The sequence below is a fragment of the Pipra filicauda genome, unplaced genomic scaffold (genome assembly GCF_003945595.2).
Source record: "Pipra filicauda isolate LSUMZ 115617 unplaced genomic scaffold, ASM394559v2 scaffold272_size1030459_pilon, whole genome shotgun sequence".
Taxonomy (NCBI): Eukaryota; Metazoa; Chordata; class Aves; order Passeriformes; family Pipridae; genus Pipra; species Pipra filicauda.
The window spans coordinates 560348-566754 of NW_024104390.1; the positions used below are offsets into that span (position 1 = coordinate 560348).

General features: G+C 49.5%; 1 long non-coding RNA gene across 1 annotated transcript; it reads right to left on the bottom strand.

Annotated features, from left to right (window-relative positions):
- Positions 1–238: 238 nt before the first annotated feature.
- Positions 239–2754, bottom strand: LOC113992675. Its single transcript, XR_003542305.2, has 2 exons — positions 2684–2754; positions 239–423 (listed from the first exon to the last, which is right to left on the bottom strand). It is a non-coding gene; the product is annotated as an uncharacterized LOC113992675 (long non-coding RNA).
- Between the last annotated feature and the right edge of the window lie 3653 nt (positions 2755–6407).

The window sequence follows — 6407 nt, forward strand, 5'->3', positions numbered from 1 at the left end:
GGGGCTCTAAGGTTACTCCAGAGCCTTCTGTTCTCCAGGTGAACACCTCCAGCTGTCCCAGCCTGGCTCCAGAGCAGAAGAGCTCCAGCCCTCCAGCCCCCTCCAGCTCCTGTCTCCTCTGGACCCTCTCCAGGAGGTTCCCATCATTCCTGTGCTGAGGACTCCAGGACTGGAGGCAGGTGGGGTCTCACACAGGTCCCAGACTAGCAGAGGAAAGAGGGACTGAGCTATGCTGAAGTCTGGAATGCCATGTGTGAGTTTATTCCTGCTATTCCAGGTGATGTAACGCCAGTGTGGCACCAAACAGATTACCACAGTGCCTGGCTGGTCGGAGATGTGCTGGCTCGTGAATCTGTTATCCTGATTCTCTCTTGCAGCAATTGCAAGGGATCATCCTCAGCTTTTCCAAGCACCTCTGAGTCCCTGTGAAGATGAAGGCAGCCGTGCAGGGAGCTGCTGGCACATTGGAAATGACTTCCTCATGTAGACAAGTTCCCCCAAGACTCTTCGTACCCATCACCTTCCTGCCTCTGCAGCACATCACGGCACTGAAAGTGCACGCTCGGCTCTTTTCCCACGAGCCTGCAGAACTCCCTGGGGTTTTCCCTTTCCTACGGCTCCTGCCTGGAAACCCGCAGGTTGTACCTCCGCCTCAGCTGACCCCGCTTAAGTGCCACTTAACAACGAATTACAGGCAGCAATTTAGAGCTGCTGTTGCTGGTTATTTACCCGTGTTTATTCCCGAGTATCGCCTGGGTGCTCCAGCCGCAGAAGCTGGTAAGAGGTAACAATTAGGAAGGAAAAAACAGTAGATGCAATTTACTCCTGGTGTAACAGTCCAGGGCGGAGGGGGCTGGGGCACGACCCCCGCAGGAGGTGGACTGGGCTGGGCTCCCTCCCTTCTCCGACCCAGGCAGGGTCTGGGGCAGGGGCAGGTCTATCAGGCACCGCTGCCCTGAAGGGATGCAGGGAGCGCGTCCCCGAGCATTTCACACCGCTCCTGTTTATAAGACTCATCCTTTTGGCTGCCGGAGCTCTACAGCCGGTGGGGTGAGGGGAATGATGAGAAAGGAGCGTTATCCTGGAGGATACTGGTGTAGGAGCTGAATGAACTGAGCAGGACCCAGATAGGGCTCAGCGTTTGTATGTTCAGAGAAGGGAATGGAGCTGGGAAGGGGCTGGAGCAGCAGGAGCGGCTGAGGGAGCTGGGGGGGCTCAGCCTGGAGCAAACGAGGCTCAGGGGGGACCTTCTGGCTCTGCAACCCCCTGACAGGAGGGGGGAGCCGGGGGGAGTCGGGCTCTGCTCCCAGGGAACAAGGGACAGGAGGAGAGGGAACGGCCTCAGGCTGTGCCAGGGGAGGGTCAGGTTGGATATTGGGAAAATTTCTTCATTGCAAGTGTGCAGAAAATTCTTGTTGCCAGAGGTTGGTGTCCACAAAGGAGGCAGAGGAGTTCTGCCAGAAAAACTTCATTCATGAACAAAGGGAGAGCTTACTGGGAATACCCAGTGAAAATCTCTTGAATAGCTGGAGGACACAACCTCCTTTTATCCTGTTTTTTTCCTGGCCGTATAATCCCCTCTTCCTTTCCTCACTGGCTAAAGTACTCAGAAGGTACAGACTTCCCAAAAAGGCCTGTTACATACAAACAGTTATTCCTTTCTCACTGTTCTTAAACAGCTATTTCCTTTTCTCACTATTCTTCTGCAATTAATATTGAATCTTTTAGTCAAAATTATTCTTTACCCAGAAATCGCCTTTTCCTTATCTACAAACCATTATTTCTTTTCTCACCCGCAACCATCTTTTTACCCACAAATAGCTGTTTACACAGCTTGTTTGTAAAGACAGGTTCAACTTCTTCTTGTCAAAAGGGTGGTTGGGCACTGGCACAGGCTGCCCAGGGCAGTGGTGGAGTCACCATCCCTGGGTGCCCCTGGGCCGGCATGGCAGAGAGACTGGCAAGTGCCATAGAACAGCTCAGCTGTGTGTGTGGGTCACTGGGCTGCTGTGGTGGTCACACGCTGTGGCTGTGACTCGGGGAGTACAGGGCTGTAGGGTGTCCCTGTGTTCAATGACCAAGACATCCCCAGGCTGTCTGGGCTTTTGGGGAGGCTGTTCTGCATTAACCCCACTGGGGTCTGATGTGGCGACCCTGCCTGCAGCAGAGCAAGGCTGTGACAGCCAATTGTCATCCCATCTCCACCAAAAGAGGAGAGGTCTGTGGATTCCTGTGCTTTTGCAAGTGGGTAAAGCCTTCAGCACTTGGTTTGGGGAAAAACAGCTCATCTCTTGAATAGGTCTGTGCCTGTCAGGGCAGTGGGGAGTGGACATGTCACACTCTCTCATCAGTGTGACAGGGACAGGCTGCAGCAGTGTGATTAAATGATCTGCCTTGGTATCTCAACCGCTGAAGGACACTGGCCCCTTCTCCTCCCCGAAGTTAAGCCCAGCTGTTTCAGCTGGACCACAGCACTTGACAAGAGAATAAACAGCAGCTTATGGCTTGGCTACTTCCAGACTGCCATGGCAGAGATGGTTTGGAGTGAGGGTGAACCCAAAATGGTAATGCTGCATGGAATCAGAGGAGATCCTGAGTTGGAAGGAACCCACTGAGTTCTACATCAACAAGGACTAAAGACATTCACAGTAGCAATGTAAGAAATCTCCCAAACCAGCCTTACCACCATATACAGCAGCTCTCAGGGAGGAGGAGGTTACCATCCATCCTATGTGTCCTCCAAGCACTTCAGCTGAGGGAGCTTCTGGATGGCACCTTCAGGGTCCTCTGTGACACACTGTCCACACAGACAGTGGCTCCATTGCTAGGAGCCAACTCGATGTCCTTGTCCTGGGAACACCCACCTCCCAGCCCTGCCTCTCCCTGCCTGTGGGCAAGATTCCCCTTGGCTTTGGCAGTGCTCTTCTCCGTGAGCATTCTGCACCAATGTGGAATTTGGAAGATGCATTAGCATAACGCTGTCCTGGAGTTCCCTCCAGGAAAATGAGCGTTTTCACTTGTCTCTTCCCTTCATCCATTGCTGAGAGCTCTGGGCTTGTTCTGCTTTGGATGGAGCAAACAAGGCTCATCCTCAGCTGTAGGTGCCATCTCCAGGGAATATTTTAAACTGTCAGGAGCTCTTTACACCAAATATGTTGCTACTTTTATCAGGCGTTTTTCTGATCTGCTGCTACCAAGGAATTCTACACGTATCATTTCATAGCTCTGGGTGCTCTAATATGCTCAAAAAGAAAGCAGAAGGCATTAAAGCAGTTCTGATACTTGACAAACTGGTCTGATTCTTTATTTACATGAGGCTGAAGCTTTTGGCTGACATTTTTCACAATAAAATGTGATAGAAAATATTCATTTTGATGCTATGTTCCATTTTTGATCAGGAGATTCTAAAGAAAGTACTTAATTTCAGCTCAGAAGTTTGCTGTAATCACACACTCTGACTCCAGAAATGGGAGCTGAGACTGCAAAGGAGAACAGAGCTTTTTTATAACCTTTCTCATTTTTGCTTGGGTGGAAAACTTGTGACAATCTTACTTAGACTCATTCTACCATGTGGCTTGAGAGATGGTCCCCTCTGAGCTCTGAGTTTCTGCCTTTATGAAAACAGCTCAGAATGATTAATTTTTGTTGTATTTCTCAGTGCTCCTTGGTTGGAGTTTCATTCATGAGCTGATGCTCAGTCCTGCAAATGGATCCATTATTCATATGGATGCTGTACGTGCAGGTAAATAATTTTTGCTCTCCAGAGTTACCAAAGACTGTTTATTGTGATGATCAACTGCTAATTACCATTCGCTGCATGTGCTGGGTCATGTGGGACAATTTCTGTCTTTTTATTGGGGTACTGAGACATTTTACCAGGAGAGTAACAACTAAAGGTGAATGAAAAACCCTCATGACTGCCTTCAGCATCCAAAAATAGTGACCCACACGCTGAGAAAGTCCTGGGAAAGCATCGACTAACACAGCAAAACCAGTAGAGAATAATTAACAGTTACCCAGTGCGTGTGAGTTGATGGGCACTGGAGGGTTTACTCAATATTTCATGTTTTCTCAGAGAACAGGAAGGTTAGAAGTTTACTTTTGATATTCTGAGATAACTACATAAATTCAGCAGCTGGGGCTTGACAAAAAAACATGAGGTATCACAAGCCTTGTAAGGGAAGTTGTGAGAGTTACAGACAGCAGGCAGTCCCAGGCAGGCAAACACCCAGCCGTTGAAGTCGGTGACACTTCCAAAAAGCAGCGTCTTTTCCACAAATGCCGATGGGATGGAGAACAAAGAGCCTTGCCAAGCTCTCCAGTCTCAGGGTGAATCTCATTGGTACTCAGCGGCTTCGCAAGAGATCTTCCTGCCTGACAAAGGGAAGGCAGAGCAGCCCCGTGTTCCACACAAAGCAGGTTCATTTGGATAGAAATGAGCTGCCGTGACAGAGATAATGGTTTATTATTGCACTCTGTGGATCTCCATTCATGCACAGCCCACGTAACTCTGGCTACAGCCAAGTCAGTTTGAATTGATTTTTCAAGTATGGCTTCATGAGACAATGCATCAGATGTTTTAATAAAATTCAGACAGGCTGCAGCTATCACGGTCCTTTCATGCACTAATTAGGAGGTTCTTTTATTAAAAAAACACAGCAATCGATTCTTCCAGTAATGTCTTTTTGTGATTCTAATACTCGCAGTTCCATCTTCCTGCATGTTTATAAATTCCTGCCCTTAATATTTAACATGTAGTACCTGGTTTACCAAGGATTAGGCATAAATTACAGCCAGTCCAGTGCCAAAGCCACTCTGTTTGGCTTTGTTTGAGATGGCTCTTGCATCTGCTTTGCTTCATCCACTCTTGCCTTTCCTTTGTTCTCTAACTAAGCAGAAAGAAACTTCACTGGGTTTGTTCATTCCTTAAACAAACTCTGTGCCCTTCTGCCTGTGTCCGCTGGATCCCATGGTTTGCTGGTGCCCTGCTTTTGCCCTTAATTTCTGACAAAAGTCTTAATCTGCTTTTACCATTAATTTCTTTAGAACCTTAGTATTTTTCCGACATTGCAGTCCAGTTTCTGTAAGGGTTAAAGCATCCAAAAGGCATTTCCACTCACTTTATTCTCAGCTGCAGCTCCACGAGGTCAAAACCTCATGAACACAAGGCTCTCAGTGATCCATGGTCATGGACTGTCCCTGTTTAATCAGGTTTAGGGAAATGTCTCAAATCATAGTGTGACCAGGGCTGGAGGGGTGGAGGATGCACCACCACAATAAATGGATGAGGCTTCAGTTTTTCTTGGCCTGTGGACAAACCGTGATCCCAGTCGTGTTGGGATGGCAGAGCTCACTTCCAAGGCACTGCTGAGAAGCCAGAGTGGAATTCAGGCTCAGGGACACTAAACTCCACGGGACCTGGCTTGCCAGAATGGGGGCTGTATGCAGAGCTCTGCCATGATGCACCCAAGGCCAAACAACAGGTCCTGGACCTGTTCTCATTCTGAGGAGAAAGGCTTATCACCTGGAGAGGTGCAAGATGTGCTGTTTGGGGCAAGTGTTTCAGTGAGGAGTGAAGAGTCTGGGGTGGACAAGGAGACAGAGACAGAAGTGGATGCCTTGGCTCTGATCAGGTACCTTCTCTATGCTGGGATGGGTTAATTGTAACCTGGCTCAGGATATGGACCTGACCTCAGAAAACAGCAGTGGTGCTGTGAGGGAGCCCCAGCCTGGGATCCAGCACAGGCCAGGGTGGACAACAGACATGTACTAGGTGACCACTGTGGTTTGTACCCACCCCTGGCCATGCTGATGGGCAGCAATGGCTGTAACACAGAGGAACCAAGGCCTGTGGGACTTCCCAGACCAGTCAACTCGGGTCCATCCCACCTGCACCTGAGACAAGTCCAGCATCCTCTCACATACTTGTCCAAGGGGCTGCCATGCCCACTGGGCACCTACCAATTTCCTGCACATTCCAAATTCCTGGAAATTCTTGCCAAAGATGAGTGGATCTGTTCCAACTTGGCTGCAGAGTATAGTCTTGATTGGTATTGATCCACTGCTGTTTTACAGGAGTGACAAGTTTTGGACATAAAAACCCTGCCTGATCCCAGCACCCTCCAAGCTCTGAGGCACATCAGTCTGGTTGCAGATCACAGCAACTTACTGTGAGCAGTGACTCATGGAATCACAGAATCGTGGAAAGATTTGGGTTGGAAGCGACCTCAAAGATCATCCTATCCCACCCCCTGCCACGGGCAGGGACACCTTCCACCAGCCCAGGTTGCTCCAAGCCCCATCCAACCTGGCCTTGGACACTTGCAGGGATCCAGGGGCAGCCACAGCTTCTCTGGGCAACCTGTTCCAGGGCCTCCCCACCCTCCCAGGGAAGAATTCCTTCCCAA